The sequence below is a fragment of the Kryptolebias marmoratus genome, linkage group LG15 (assembly GCF_001649575.2).
Source record: "Kryptolebias marmoratus isolate JLee-2015 linkage group LG15, ASM164957v2, whole genome shotgun sequence".
Classification (NCBI taxonomy): domain Eukaryota; kingdom Metazoa; phylum Chordata; class Actinopteri; order Cyprinodontiformes; family Rivulidae; genus Kryptolebias; species Kryptolebias marmoratus.
The window spans coordinates 22,899,951-22,917,116 of record NC_051444.1 but is presented as its reverse complement, the minus strand read 5'-3'; the positions used below and the strand labels follow the sequence as shown (position 1 = coordinate 22,917,116).

The 17,166-nt window shown below is 40.3% G+C and overlaps 1 protein-coding gene across 1 annotated transcript in view; it reads right to left on the bottom strand.

Annotated features, from left to right (window-relative positions):
- Positions 1–17,166, bottom strand: part of LOC108237844 (E3 SUMO-protein ligase PIAS1-like) — a 52,414-nt gene that overhangs the window by 34,307 nt on the left and 941 nt on the right. The window lies entirely within an intron of this gene.

The following is a 17,166-nucleotide window of genomic DNA, read 5'->3' as shown; positions in this document are numbered from 1 at the left end:
GGGAGGGCGGGGAGGCTGCTTTAGATGGACACATAAAAAAAATAAAAAATAAAAAACGCAGGATTCTGCACTCGTCACATTCCTAATGCTGCATGGCTGAAGATAAATAAAAGTTTAGAGTGAAACATTTATAAGCATGACATTTATTAGCAACCTGTTTCCTCTATAAAAATTAAACTGGTTTTATCTCAGGTTCTTTTATGCAACACAATTTGCACTATGCGCTCCCTTTATTCCTGTATATCATCATCGTGTGGCCCTAATGTTAGCTCAGTTTGTCATTTTGTGGAAATCGAAAAACCTAAAAATGTTGATGACTCATCCTGCTTTCCTCCTCAGAGCTTGTAACAAATCTTCATTCAACGAAACGCTTTCTTCAATTATTAAAATACTGGCAGAGATGTTGCAGGGTGTGAGTTTATGCCTCCTTAGGCCCGTTGAGCAGAGAAATCAATGTGAAAAAAAAAGGGATTTTGGGAATGAAAGGAGTGAGCTTCTTAGCTTCTTGATTTTACTGGAAACGTATAGCAGGGAAAATGATTATTTGATGACTTCACTGTGTTGAAAACTAAATGGATAGGGCCACGTATTGTAAAATCTTGGATGCGAACCTTCTTTCCTCAGCCAAAAAACACTCAAGATGAGTTGCTGATGGATCTTCCAGCATAAAAAAAATGATCCAAAGCATGCCACCAAGGCAACAAAGAGGAGGCTAAAGAAGCGCAGTAAGGTTATGGAGAGGCCTAGCCAGTCCCCATACCTGAGTCAGATAGAAAATCTGTGGAGGGGGCTGAAGCTTCGAGTTGCCAAGAGCTACACAAGAAAGGAGTGAGCCAAAATCCCTCCTGAGATGTATGCAAACCTGGTGACAAACTACAAAACATCTTGCTTGCCGACACAGGTTGCTCCACCAACTACTGCAGCGGTGGGCGATAAATTGAGAATATTCAATATATCACACATCGTACCTTATACAATATCATAAATGACTCTACTGCAACTATCAGGAACTAATTTTAACTGCAACTTTTAAGCCGTCTGCATCAAATTCATTGAGTTTCCCACGTGCTTCTAATGCATCTCAGCTCACTGCCCCTTCCGTCTAGAAAAGTCCAGCAGCAGTTCAGAAAAGTTCAACCCGTAGAGGTGCTCCACAAGGCTGTCGTCAGATTATATGTGTGCAACAAACAAAACAGAACTTCAACATCTGAAATAATGTCTCCTTATTCACAAACTGACTGCTGTCGCAACCGCAGTGCAAGGCTTTTCCATGCGCAGGTGTGCATCCAAACGCCTGCAAAGCTACGGACTACTTAGCCCAAAAGGCAACGCAGCTCCTGCAGTCTTCCTCTTTCTCATTCTCATATGCACCGTAGCCATCAAACACACACCTGTCAGTGCCGCCGCGCTGCAGCTCAGAGCAGTCGACGGCACTGAAGTCACAATGAAAGGAAACGGGCATCATGAAGGCCTGTTTGATGAGGACAGACACGTTGGAACTGGCCAGTGGCCGAGTTGTCCTGAATGGGCTGCTTTTAATCTGTCGGGAGACTCTGTGTCCTCTGAAAATTGGACGGTGGTCGGCATCATGTTTAAAAAACAAAACAAGCCCCAAGCAGTACAGGTTTGCAAGTTCCACATGCTTTTGTTTTTGTTTTCCCGAGCTCAGAATGGAGCTCTTATTTCCGCATTTAGTTATTTATCCTGTTCCTAAAACTGTTCTGGGAGTGTACTGTATACGTTCGTCCTTGATTCTCAGCATCTTGTTTTATCCAACCACTCATCCAGCTTCCTCCTTTAGCTCTTGTTTTACGGCATACTTTTGAAAACAATATTGATTCTACTAAAATTAAATTTGTCCAGACTGGGCCAATGGCTCACCAAAAGGGGGCCCATTTTTTTTTAAATCATCTATCAGGCTTATAGAACAATGCTTTCCCAAAAATGACATACAAGTGTGAAAAAACGCTACATGAGCTAAATATTAAAAGTGTACAATTTCAAACGACACCATTTGTTTAGTTTGTCGCCGTTTTCTCAACCAAACGTCCGTGTTGCTGCCCAAATGTGTGGAGCATAGATGGCCTGTGTTGATGGTGCCGAGGCTGCCAGGAGTTATCAGGGGTATATTTGACTAGACGTGCTGATCAGGGGGACTGATACATTCAGCAGCCTTGGCACCACTGGCATATACACAGCCTATCTGTGCTCCACACACATACATTTGCATAGCTCATACCGATGGTATGCAGTTTTTGAGGTTAAAAAAATGTTGTTTTATGAGCCTGAAATACAATTAACAAACAGTCACTCGTTTAGCTATCCTGGGCGAAGTCTTCTGCCTCTGTCTCCACACTCCGAGCTGATAAGCTACTAACTATTGGTAACTAGCAGGCCGAACACCTTGTCCACGTGGACTGCTCTGTCCCTTTAATGTTTTTAAGTACAACTAAAACATGTTTGCATGGCACTTCCTGGATTCAGCACAAATATCTTTGAAGTGCTCTTTAAAGAGCACAGACATAAATCTGAATGTCACATAACTCCGAGGCATTCGCTTTTTTGAAACATTTTGCTTTAAATAATGAGTGCTTTGAAATCTTTTGGCACTCAAATATATGTTAGTGTGTAAGCCCTGCTGTTTCTACCTGTTAGAGGATGTAAATTACCTTTGAGCATGTTTGGTGTTTTCAAGAGGTCAGTCAGATGTTTCCAACCTTTTTCCCTTGCTGCTCATAATGCTAAGCTCACACCTTTGATAATTTGTTAAAATCTTACAGTCAGTCAGCATTTAAAGTGGCAGATCCCTTCAGATGAAATAAGCTGTCATCTTTACTTTCGTAATTTGGATTTCTTGATTTCCCACATTGAAATTTCTTGATGTATATCAGTTCCTGAGCAAAATGCTTTCAAGCTCCTGCACCTTTAAGGGTTGAACTTTTCTTAACACAACAGACTTAGCATGCAAACATCCACCGTGCAAGCAGGGAATATGCCATCATTCACATCTAACACACAATTCACAGTGACTGCATGTGGTGGCCGAATGACTGATGCATGTGCAAAACCTTAAACGCAACATTTGGCCACATAAGCATCATATGACATTTACACAGTGGCATTGTCTGAATGCCTACGTGAAAAATCTAAGAAACCTTGCAGCTCCAACCCGTCTCATACAAGGAGCTGCAGCTGATCAAAAATTAAAAACTTTTTTATGCATACTTCCAAAAAATAAAAAAAGACTGAAACGACCCGGTAAACATACCTTTCAAAGACGAATTTAGACTAGATATGTTTTATTTCCCTTTTACCCTCAATGCCCGAGGTGACTAAGAACGTCATAAATATTGTTCCTGCTGTCACGATGACACAGAGAGCCAACGCAGTAAAACACAAGCCTCCACAACACACCTTGATAGCTGATACTGACTCTAACTTGCAGCCTTCGCTGATATCCTGGAGCTTCAATTCTTCAGAAAACATTTACAGTCATGGCTGGGTGGACTGAACAGCTGTCACAGTGGATGAGAACATGTGGGCTGTATTTAGAGCTCACAACGCAATCAATTACCTAAAACAAACACTCCAATGGCAACTTTAGAAGAAAGTCTCTGGAGGTTATGAATTGTCATAACAAACCATGTTAAAATGGTCAAGAGACCAAGAGACCTTGACGTTAACCTTTTTAACAGCACATTGAGCTTATACGAGGTAATGAGCTTAAATGCAGTGCTTAATATGAAATATTTGAAGCAAATTTTATTCTCACTTAAACACCAATAGGCATATCAAAGGTGATAGGTGGTATAACACAATGCTTTGCAATTAATCTAATTTGTAGCTTCGATTTTGATTTTGGCTACAAACAGTCTAATCAACAAGAAACCTTTTTTAAATTATTTTTTTGTCATTATCTACTTGTCCTCTCATTTTATCTTGCCTCCTAAATAAAGAGCACTATGTTCAAAAGCGGAACAATTTCTGAACAATATGTTTAATTTCGTAGAACAACTATTCGGTCAGCTCAAAACAAAAAATATAAGAGCTAACATTAGCTTGTCACTTCGACTCCTCCACTCGAATCAGGTATGCTGCTAAAAAAAATAATAATAATAATAAAGCTATCACCGTTTCCAGAGCGCAATTAAACCTCAGTTAAAGTCTGTTAACTCTATTGAAGTTTTAAAGGAAGAAAAAAAATGTTGGGAAAAGAAATTAACTTTATTTTATAAAAGAGGCCAGAAGGTTTTCATTTATAAATGACTTACAGGCAGATTTTGAAGCACTTTAAGAAAGAATCTTTCGTTGAACTGAAACATCTTTTGCTAAATTTTTGTTGAAATTTGTTAAAGTTCATGACATTTTAGATATTTGACCATTTAATTACCATTTTATTATCTCACTGTTTAGTAAGGCACTTTTTTAGGTGACAAAATGTGGTTAAATCATAAAACATGAAACTCAGAAAACTATAGAATGGCCTTGCAATACAGTGAAAGAGCACTATATATTGTGTTTATTATCTTATCCAGGAGTCTACGTTTTAATAAATACTTTTTCAGCAATTTTAAGGGAAGAAATGAAGAAAAAAAATCTTGTTCAAGGCAATTTACTCTTTTTTTAAGTGAAATAAATGCAACATGTTCACAAACTCAACGAGTAATTATGTTAAATAATTGTGATTAGAGCATTAATTCAAATAATTGCGACTATGATTTTTTTGCCATAATTGTGCAGTCTCATATAATGTTTTTCCTAAGGGTACTTCATCTCATGGCAGGACTTTTAGTTTAAACAAAGTTTGAAGAAACTGCTTGAATCAGAAATCAAATATTAAGGTATCAAAAAGTCACTCAGTTCACTACGAAGTCATTTCTTTAAGTAGCTTACAGAAAAGTTAAAGGAGCACCAAACACTTCCTTGGTTTTACTCGTACCAGGAACAGGGAAGTCGATTTGAGGAGGAAGTGAAGACTCACAGCTCACATGGCCCCACTCTGTCTCGCTCTAATTCTCTCCTCATTAGGCATTTGATTAAACAGTATTTCAATGTCAATATATTTAGATTTCATTTCCATTTGCAACAAAAGCCTTATCCTCACCAAAGACTAGCGTAGGACATGAATTCAACTCATAGTTATAAGCAAAAAAATCACCTAAAAGCCTATGAGTCACTCCGATCACCTGCAGTTGTTGGTGAAACTCGCACCACAGCATCAGGTGGTGGGGAAAATAAATAAATAAATTTAAAAAAATAAATCTGAAACATCCTGCTGGTTATTATACAAAGCGAGACTATTGAGCACCTTATGTTTGCTGGCAGAAATAAAAACCCTGCAGCACTTTGCTTTGCTTTAAAGAGGTGAGCAGTAATGCAGGGGTTGGTTTTTTTTTCATCTCTAAAAGATGGGAGATGGTGAGGCTAATGTTGTGCCAAGCAGTTTCTGCAAAGGTTCTGCAGGATGTGTGTGTTTGTGTGTGGGTGTGTAGCAGTTGTGTAGGTGGATGGGGGTGGAAGGAGAGGTTGTACACTACCTGGCCATTATATAAAGCTCCCACTCTCGGCTAGAAGGCTGTGTACTGAGCGCCAGCTCCCTCCCCATCCTCCTCCCCTCTTTTGTCATCCCATCCCCCCACCTCTTAGCCTTCCAGCTTCACTGACTCAGGCTTAACTATGAAATGCCTCCGCCTGTTGTTTTCTTTCCCTCCTGCCTCTGTAGTACCAAAATCACTGTGCACATTGTGGAACAAACAAAGAAAACATTTGGGAGCAAGGATGCAGATGAAGGCAGCGCTTCCTGCAGCAGGATCAAATCAGGCAACCCAGCTGGACTTAATTCAGAAAGACTTCTCATTAAATGCTGTTCCGCCACACCTGAGGCTACTGAGGTCTAGCCCCAGCTTGCCACAGGCAGATAAGAGATCTAAAACCAGTCGCGTTCAAAGTTGAGCAGCAGAATTCGCTGAAAGGGGCGTTTCTGATGTGCGGCCAAAACAGTCCAGGTCCGTCCTGCTGGTAGGAACCAAATAACACAGTTTGCTGCCAGACAGGAAGCGGCAAAACCTGACAGAGAAGAACCATGAATGAGCCGGACCAAAATGCCTGCCTAATTATATCGGACCTCGGCCCTTTGTTGGGGGAAGAATGAAGGAACGGAAGACATGAAGCTGAAAACAAGGATCAGACACCTAATTCCCAAAGCACCGCTGCGGTGTGAACATGAAGAGGAGCAGAAGACCCCAAGGAGCTGCACTCGCACCCCAATGCACCCTTTAACTCCTCTGGAGTTGGCAGAAGTCGGCAGAACTGGAGATGAAGGGGAATAGCGGAGACAGTAGCGGGAGGCCGTGCAGGACCCCAGCTGCCTTTTATCTCAAGCGAAGCCTCTTTGATGACGGGCTTCATTTCTGGGCTGCAGTTACGTTCCTGTGGTCTGAGCTTAATTCACAGAAAGACGGCAACTTCCACGGAAGCACAGGGATCAACTTGATCTCTCCTACACTTCCTGCAGGATGCAACGGCAGGAAAAACTGAGTGCATCTATAAAACAAATTAAAGGCAATTTTGGTGTGTCTTTGATTTCTGCATTTAAAATGGAAAAAAAGGAAAAGCTAATTTTGAAAGATTAAATCACTTACGACAACTTTTAAACATCAACTCTAACTTATATTCTAAATTTAATGTATTTAGTTTTTATCAGTTTAAATGATCAGTAATAGTTAAATTAAACAAAGATGACAGACACCCATGTTTATCTGAAGGATTAAATCCACCTTAAATCAAGTTCTAAAAACAATTTTTTATTATTAATAAGGCTGCAGAACAGTCAGTTTAATCAGTGGTGATTATGATAATTCGTCAACATCAATATGCTTAGATGACGCATAGTTTTTAGGTCTTTTTTTAATAGACTTTTTAAAAGTCTAAACTTAAATAAAAGTTTGTCTCCACGCCACCAGTTTGCGCCCCGCACATCTGTCGAGTTCCCGTCGGCTACGTCTGATTTAGTTTCAAACTATCGTGGCGGAAAGGTCCGTGGCTGCGATATTTAAGGAACAAGCCAGGTTGTAAATGTTTTCACAGGGGTCTAAAGTGTGTGAGCTTTTTAAATAAAGGTGGGGAAAGAGATCGAAACAACACCTGCACGGTTTAACATGCATTCCTCGTGTTGCCCACCCTACTTTACTTCTGCCTGTTTTAAAACACATTTAATTGGTACATTAATATCTAAATGAATAATATTTAAATTTGATATATTACTTTATAATATACACACAATAAGTGTAGGTAAGGTTAAAAGAACATGTCAGCATTACATTTTAAATAGCTGTATTGTATTTGTTTCTCTCTTGCAGTTCTTACCAATGGTATCCTTACAACATGCTGAATATTCAGGCTTTTTAGTTTGAAAATACATAAATGAGAAGAGCTTCATTTTATTTATTTGTCACGCTGCAAACAGTGGATTAGGATAGTTGGCAGAAAAATAGTCGTTTAAATTCAGTGATTAATTGAAAAACCGAGTCAACGGAATAATCGAGGCACAAATAGTTAGTAGTGGCAGCCCTAATCGTTAAACGTCATCCAGGGACAAAACTGATCGTCTTTAGATAAAAGCGGACAGAAAGCATCTATTTTGCCGGTACGGACGGTGCCAGCTCACCGTTTTAATGCAGTTCCACATGGAAAGCAACACCTACTAGAATTTCAATACATATTCAATAAAAGGTGGGGGTGGCTGGTGGGTAAGGGCAGATCAGAGATACTTGCCACCTGCGTACGAGCTGCCAAAAGGCAGGCGATAATGTTTTTGCCTTTAGGTGCTCCATTGTTTGTCTGTTGGCAAAATATCTCATGAGCCATCGGATGGATTTTTAATAGAACTTTCAGAAAGTAAACATCGGGTGTGCATCTACAACAACCCAATTTAAGATGGCCGCCACAGCTGATCAACCTTAGCGGGCAAAAATAAAAAAATAAAAAAGGCTAAACCTCAATCGGTTTTCCAGATACTGAGCTGAAATTTGCTGTGGTGGTAGCAGAGGCTCATTCCCAACATACTCTGAGCGCTGAGAAGTCGAGCTGTCGCGTGATTTGACCAAAATGAACGTCACCGGTTCTCAGCCTAAGATGATTTTAGTTTAAAACTCTTAGAAAACGGGTCGTGATCCATAACAAGTCTTAGCTCGGACACCCACAGAGACACTGCTGTCTGTACACACAGCGGCTTGTTTCCCAAAAAACAAACGCAGTGAACAACGCAAAATGGCCACAAATCCACCAATTACACTGGAGAAACGAAGCTGAACTGAAAACAAACAAACAAGATGTAGCTCGTATAATCATATTAACCTCGATCCCACATTAATTCAGCTGGAATATGTTGTTGCATGATGATGATGATGATGATTACAAAATTGAGGGTCTCTTTGATGCAAACCTGGAGAAAAGAGTTGAGAAGCACAGCTTTGGCTAGGCATAATAATCTAGCTTTTTTTTCTCTTTTCTTCTCCTAAGTACAGGGTTTTTTTGTTTTTTTTGCTCACAGCAGGCCACTTCCTGAAGAATGAGGAGCGTCTGGTGAACCCATGTGTTCAGCAGCACTTCCTGAAGTCACAGGTCAGCAAAGAGGCTACGACCGCTCTGGACTCAATAAAAACATTTATTTCCCCAGTAAGCCTCGACTTCCCAGTGATTACTTCATCACATCTGGCAACGGGCTGCAGGTGTCACAAAAAGACATAACGAGAGGGAAGCGGCTTTAGAAAAAAAAAAAAAAAGATTTAAAACATTTAGGCTTGTGTCAAAGGTGTCTGACGTCTGATATTACATTTTAAATTTTATTAGTCTGTAAATTTAGGAAAGGAAATATTAGATCAGCTGGTGTCACATGAGTGATTTGTGCATAACGTTTGGATTTTTTTTTTTGTTTTCTTTCATGGAAAGCATTAACATAAGGACAAATCGGTTATAAATCACACAAGCGACGGCACAGATCTCTGCGAGAAAGCTGCACATAGCTGCAAAGCCAGCATCTAACAAACATTATGCAGCTTCCACAGCCTGCAGCAGGGAGTGGAAATAATTTAGAAACATTTTATTTACTTATATCCTTTTTTTTAAATTCACATCCAAACTTCTGTATTTAAATATTTAAAGTCATAAAAATGTAGCAGGAGAAATGCTTTTCCTTTTCCCTCCCAGTTGGAAGCACGCAATTGGGCTTCAAACTGCTCTGCCTACCCATGTCCGTCTCAAATGTGACACGTTTCCACGGCAACGGGACTGTGTAACTAAATCACTGCAGGAGTTAGGAAAAGCTCCATCTCTGCAAAAACCACACAAAAGTCGATGACTGCAGACAGCACGGACCCTCACGGGGCAACAAGTCCGACAATAAAGGAGGTTAAATGCCGGTTTGACTGTGCAGACCGTGGATCACGTTGCCTGAAGTGACAAAGGCACGTTTGTTGCCTTTATCTGGAGGTCCGACTGGTAAACTTCAGCAAACACGGAGAGCACAGACAATGGCAACGAGCCCTCGACAGCAATTTGTTCCAGCTGGTTTGATGCTAAACATCTCTGACGTCTCTGTAACAGAAGAAACATGAAGTAATTTGTAAGTTTTGAGCTGTGGGATTCACGACATCTGTTCTCCACTAACTTCCATTTTAACTCATCAAATTTTTACATTTCCAGGCTTTTTTTTTTGTTTGTTTTAAATTCTTTCGAATGATGCCATGGAAATCCTCCCAACTGCACCTTAAGGGCTTTAAAAACGACAAAAAAAAGCAAACCACAGAACTAAACGCACCAACATACCGTATGAGAACCGCTATCATCCACTTTGGCAGTTTCCATCTGAACGTCTACTTACGCTCCAACTGGAAATTAACTGCAGCTATAATGACAATGGCAATAAGAGAAATAGGCAGGTGTTGAGAGGATGTAAGGAAGCACAGAAGAGGGCCTGTATCATTAGGGATTAACCTAGCCAGAGGCTCTACAAATAGACTGTCTCCACCTATAAGCCGCCTGCACAGAGATAGTCATTTGTATTGCCAGGTTGCTGCTGCAGCAGCTCCAGGAAAGAAAGAAGACAGTTCAAAGAGGCAGATCGGGACTCCGCTCATACAAAATGCGATGCAACAGGACACGTTTTGGGAGGGGGGTGGGGGGTTGGCAACATCAGAGGCTTTCGCAAGAGTGGATTTTATCCGAGATGACTGCACCACAGCTTTATCTACCAATTCGATCTGTAAAGTATAAAATTATACAGCCTGAGGCATTCCTGAAAACGAGCAACAAGTGCAAGACTCTAATGAGCCAAAACCATTTCAACCTAATAGCTTGGTTTTATTATTATTATTATTATTTGAAGTTGGGTTCCTAACTGTGCAAAATATACCTGAAGTGTCTATGTGGAAGAGTTTTTAAAACTCCAAAAACTGTGGGAGGAAATGAGACAACACCGTCTCACATTTCCAGGCAGCCACAAGATTTGAAGCAATTAGGATCACTCATTCAACTTATTATGGATGTAAAGTTTAGGCCTGACGCTCTGAGCATCTCTGACAAAGAACAGATAAATATGGCGGTACGGTCGGGTTAGACTGAAAAGAATCTGCAGCTAACGGCTGGACGCCGGCTCATCAGCAAGGGTCTGGATTACTGATAAGGAGGGCGAAGGTTAAAGGACGCCGCACCCCTCGAGCTGCCGCCTATCAGCCCCAGAGCGAAGATGTTATTAAACCGATAAGTAGGTTTGCACTGGGGAATTGGCCGGTGAATGGAAACGTCTGATTTTCAGCGCGACCATAACTGACCAGGCCAACGCTCAAATAGGTGTTTTGTTTTTTTTTATTTTACACCATATCGAAGACGCCATGTCCTGCTAGCAATATCTGTACGTACTATCTGTAAAGTATTTAGAAATAAAGTAAGAGGCAGTGCAAAAGGTGTAAAAAAACTTGTCTGCAGAGGAGTATCTGCTGTTCATGTAGGCCGAGGGTTTCTGTTTAACACTTTGAGAGCAAGAAAACTTTAGTAAACAATGGTTTAAAGAATTTGATTCCTTTGATTTATCTGCCATGAAACATGTTGGATGAGGAAGTGTTGGCGATCTGTTGGGAAAGTCTGAGCAAATAACGATATAATGCAGACTCTGCCGTTAGTCCGCAACGCTAACCAATCTAACAGCGCAAATAAAAGATGTGAAAGTCGGCTGAAAATGTCAGCACAGTGATCATCTTGTCTGTTTTCCTAAAATAGAAAAAGCCCTCTTTAATTATTGCTGGTCTCTCACATCCGTGCACATAATTAATGATCGCTCGCATCAGGAAGGCAGAGAAATTAGTGCGCGGTTACAATAAAATGCACAAATGACTAATAGATTTAACATTCAGTTAGCATCTCAATTACTTTGAGCGCAGCTTTAATTTCTGTTAAACTGAGACTTTGCAGGGGAAAAAAAAAAACTTTTCTTCTGATACATGTGATAATCACTGTAACGTTCTGAGGTGTGCACAAGAAAGGAAAAGTGTTAGGAAGCTATAATTTGGTTTAGGAAGTAGATTTCCTGTAATTCTTTTAAGTTGGGCATTATATGCACAATTATTTGTCTGTTAATCTGATTATTACTTGTAGATTTGCAGCGACACAGAGAGACAACTTAAAAACCTGGTGCTGCTTTGGTTTTGTTTGTTTTTTTACTGGAAACATTTTATAATGGGCAGAAAGTCAAATTTCAGTTTAACCAGAAATGTAACACAGGGCAAAACACTTCAACTGAAAGCACCAACTTCAGAATATCCAGAGCGATTTTGACATCAAATAATTTATTTTCTACATGACGGACATTTCACACCCCAAACTATGTGCTTCACTTCAGCTACCTGTTCACAGCAAACCGAGAATTGAACTGGATTTATTTATTTCTCCGTTTAAAAAATGTGAGCGCATTCTGGGTTTTTTCAACTTTTTTTTTAATGGCCACCCGCCTACTTCAAGTTCTTTAACACTGTGTTGCAATGTTGGGTGAAACCTTTCTATCATAAAATCTTAAATGTTTGTGTTTTCATATGGGGAAAAATGAAACGTACCGCTTGATTTTCAGTTTTTTAGACCAGGACATTACAGAACTGAACAATTATATTAATACAAGTGACTTCCTTTGGTAATAAATCTTTGATAATAAATTTAACCTCATCATTCACAATATAATACCAATCTTCTTCTAATGCTTGAGAATTTGCTGGTTTTCTTTGCTTCCCAAACAGTATACATCTGTAAACTGTTATCTGTGGGCTTTGGAGGCAAATATTCAGCATGCCTGATGTTCAGCATTAATAATAAATGATAAATCCTTCCAAGACAAAACGATGATTAGTGCAACAGTATATGCTACAAAGCAAACAGGTGTTTACATACATGATAGAAGCCTCTTCATTATTATTCATGGCTGCTCGCGCTGCACACCGTCACAGATGTATGTTTGCACGATCGGAAGCTGCAGAACTCCACATCGCAGCCAATTTTGTGCTGATGCAACTCAACATAAAACAGCATGACGCAAACAGAGAAAGAAATACACATGCCTCATTTTTTTAAAAAAAAGCCACCTTTTACCAAACAGAAGTATAATTATAGCAGAGGTACTGGAGCTCAGTTACGTTTTCAAGTCCTGAAAATATAGTTACAAAGGGAGAAATGAGAGGGATAAATCACTGTCGTCACTTTCACTTTCTCTTGTAAACATGTCTGTTTTTATGAGCACTAATCTATTGTTGATGGATTACTTTTACACGTTTTTTTTTTCTTTTAAGTATATCAACCTTATAGATCATAGTAAAAACCTGAGCTGAAAATGGATTGAATCTAATCAGTTCAAAACTCCAGAAAAATACACCTTTTTTTCATTAAATGCAACAAAGACTAAACATAATCCATCAACACTGTCAGCTGAGTGGACTGCTGCTTGGAAACACTTATAGTGTTTAAAAAAAAACACTTTTGTCTTTAACCAACAGTCTGGAAAGAGTCAATAACAGAATATGCTGGAGTATTAATCAAATCTAATTCAAATCAATGAAGTTTCAATTTAAGAACAAAACTCAGATATCAAGAAATAATTTCTTCTTTTTTTCTTCTCTAAAACAACAACAAAGTTCTCAGTAAAGATTTTAAAACGTGCAAAACATTCGGCAAGCACAAAAGGCTTCACCTCAAGCGTGACGCTGGAGGCATTTGGAGATTCTGACGACAGTTGCAGGTATAATTACGTAACTTTGTTGATTCTAAGATTTATTTCTGGCACGGACAACTCTGCATCAGTGCGGCGGCACAACAAAAATCAAGAACTCGCAGCCCACGCAGCGCGACAATATACAATTAGACAGAGCTGAGGACTGCAGTTGCACAACAGCTGCACACAGCTTAGTTACATTATGCAGCCTCAAAACGCCAAATAACATAAAACCCTCTTGCATCCAACTTGGGGTGAAACGTTGCTCTGACATCACCGGGATGCTGCCGTCAACCCATCAATACTTGGCGGCTCGAACACGGTTCAGGTTTTATAAAGTCGCTGGAAAAATTTACCCAGTTTCTAAAAAAAATTGCCAAAAATTAATATTTTGGTATCGAGATGAAAGATTAGGTATTCGAACCCAGCCAACCTGACTTATTAGCCATGAGTTAATAAGGAGCTCCAGCTCTTCAATAAAACTACGACACATCTTACTGCTAAGATTTTACCAGCTGGTGATGCTGTGATCAGAAACTTCAATTTAAAGCCAACAAACTCTGTATGTGAGATTTGTGGATTTCTGTGGGGACTGATTTGTTTATAAAACAGAACATGTACAATACTTCAGTGAGCGATGCAGACTGGTACGACATAAGATGCGACTTTGTTTATTGAAGACAATTATCTGGTTTTGAAAAGCACTTACGTAATAAAAAGGGAGTTCAGACGGAGTTCAACTTTTGAATTTACGACTAGAAACGAGTTATTTGTCATTAGAAAGTATTTCCAGGATGCAGAGAATGAGTTGCAATGAAGTTACATTGTGAAACCAGTAAAAGCTCACAACTCTGTCATGAGTTTAATAAGACTGATACCAAAGTCTGAGCTGAATCTGTTTTCAAACTCCTAACGAGTGACTCCATAATGTCATTAAGGGTGTCCTCTCTCTTTTTTTTTGTTTTTCAAACAACACAGAGACACCGCTTTCTGTCTGAGGCATGCCTTCGAACATCCCAACAAGCTCAGCAGATGTTCGGAGACATAAAACCGGACGCTATTTTTGTTCCAGTGTTTCTGCTACCATTATCCAAGGGCCATGTGATACATTTAAAGTGCTGCACTTTATCAATTCACCCCAACCTCACTGGGACTTTTGTGTCTAAAGTTTACTGAACAAAGTGATGTACGCCCCATGATGCCTACGCATGCGTACCGAAAGCCTGGAGTGCCAAAAACACGTGACTTTGACGGGTTCTGGACGTGTTGTTTGCGCGAACAAGGTGTTGTCGACCCATTAAATACTTGTCACATTTTCACATGGAGTAAACATCCAAACAGTGTACAACAACACACATTTTGTGTGTAAATTACTTGTTAATGACAACTTGTTGATGCCACTTTTGGTAACTGCACTTCCTGGTCTCTTCTCATTGGCTGTTCAGATCCAGGGCTAAAAGAGGGATGCTTCCCACCACTCTCTGCTTCAATGTTTTTTTTTATATATTTCTACATAGTCAATATTTAGAGTACATTATTACATCAGATGTTTCTATAAAGTGTTGCAGATTTGACGGCTTAAATTGCATTGACCCCGTTAAAAATAAAAATTGAAAAAACACTGTGAAGTTTTATTTCAATGTTGCAAACATGAAACCATGTAAAGCTATTTAGTTATCACATCTGCTGTAATCTGCCCTCCCCCAATGCCAGAAACTTAAGGTAAACTCTGGGCTGTATTACCCAGGATTAATTGCAAGTACTGGCATCTTGCTATCGAACAAAAGGTTTGATGCAGAGCAAAAACTAATTAAAAATAACCCGACAAAATAAGAACAAAAAAATAAAATAAAATAACCCTTCCTATCATAGTGGTGTTTAGAACAAAGTAATGGCCTCCACAGAAGTGGTCAGCAGCTCTCGTCTTCCCACACCTGATTTATTGAACATTAAATCATTTTTCAACGAGTTTAATTAAAAATACTTAATGAGGAAAGCATTCGGAGGAACACATCAGGGTGTTGGAATCGGCGTCCGCGTGCTTGGAAGTTCTGAGCGCCGCACCAGTGGAAACAATCAGCATCTAACAGAGGAGCAACACTTTTCCCCATTTAACCATCAACCTGCGCCGCAGTTTGCACTTCCATCTGCGGCTCCTCCAGCCCCGCACCCAGGACTTCAGCTGGAGAGGTTCCAATCGACCTGTGAATTCTTGTGAGACGAATGGTCTGGATGCTTGATTTCAAAGACGCTCACCACGCTGCTTTGCAGATCTAACGCTTGTGCTGGGATCCGACAAATACGCGCGAATCGGGCCGAACGCGAGAGTGAATTTCAAAACCTACCGAAAGAGAAATCATCAACTGATAAACTCGAGCAACAAAGTTCAGAATTTCTTTTTTTCTTCTCCCTACAGTATCATAAAGACAATCCCAGGAGTTGACATTGCGTCTTAATTGTATTATTCTGTAATTCTGCAAATGACATTTAAATGTGCGTCTATTTAACTCATCAAATATCATTTCCTGGTTTTGTGTCAACAGCAGCAGTCTCGATGTAATATTCTGGGACAGCACCCCCCCCCTCTCTCTACTCAATCATTTGTAGTAAGCAGGTTTGCCCTTCTGATTTGTGTTGCATTCACACCACTGTGCAAATGTTTTAAACCACCCCTAATTCCTTCATACCTCGTCTTCAGGTAATTCTCTTTAAAAAGTGGTCTTGTTTAGCAGTTTTCCGGAGGGGGTTCGGGTCTTTCAAAGTTTTCCTTTGAACTTTTGGCCGTCTATTCGCTCATTTTCAGTCCGGTCCTTGTACCCAAACATTACAGCATGATGTGAAGCAGCCGCTTTAAGAAAATGAGGGAAGTGGGCGAGAAATGTCAGACCTAAAGACTCTTCACAGCAAATGAACGGTTTCTGAAAAAGAAGAAATAGCTACCAAGTCTTAGGGAATCACCTTGTTGGTGCCAAGTTAACACTTTACGTGTTAAACTGGCTCATCTTTGGTATCTTTCATAGATTCAGCGAAAGAAATGAGAAACAAACAACGCGTCTGTGTCAGGCTGCTGGTAAAGAGCCAAAAGATCTCATCTGAACCAGGTTCTTAAAGTTGTCTGCTGTGAGTAAACTTAACGCTGGCTCGTCCTCTGAGTGTATTTTTTTTTCTACGCCCAAATGATTCACTGCTCAGAGTTAAGTGGCTTAATAAACAATTAAAAACATTCCTCCGGAAACCGTACGGGGCAGGAAATAGGAGGGAAAAAAAAGCAGTCAAAGTCTGAGGAAAAACTTTAAGAAAGAGCTGGAAAAACTACTGATTAGGACCACTTTTACAGACGCTGCGGGGAAGTCGGGCTCACATGGCATTAAAGCCTTGACCCACAGGATGGGTCAAGGCTTTCGACGTGCGTGGAGACAAGTTGCGAGGAAGATCTGCAACCACTCGTCGACTCTCTGACTGACGGCTCGACTGTTTTAACGATGATCGCAGTTTCATCCGAGCGGAGGCCCAAAACCAAGGTGCCACTTTTATTTTCTCCACTTCCGTGACTCGATGGTAGAAAACTGTACGCTCAGACAGGTGGGACGATTTGACACTAATCTGGCCACTCGCAGAATAAAACGACTGTTCCCGAGGGCTCAACCTGATTTAACGAAAATCAGGGCAAACCCTGAACCTGTAACTACTTTTCCCATTAAGAGCTGCAGATGGTGGGGGCTTTAGTTTAGTTCCCAGTGGAAACTGATGATCTTTACAGTAAGACCACATGTGGCTTGTCAGCAGAGGCCATAAAACCCCGTTTATTGTGGTGTGTGTGTGTGTGTGTGTGTGTGTGTGTGTGTACCTGAGCAGAAGCAGCTGGCACAAAGCAGGGTGTATATAGATCCATAGTGGAAACACAGCGTGCAAGGTCTAAA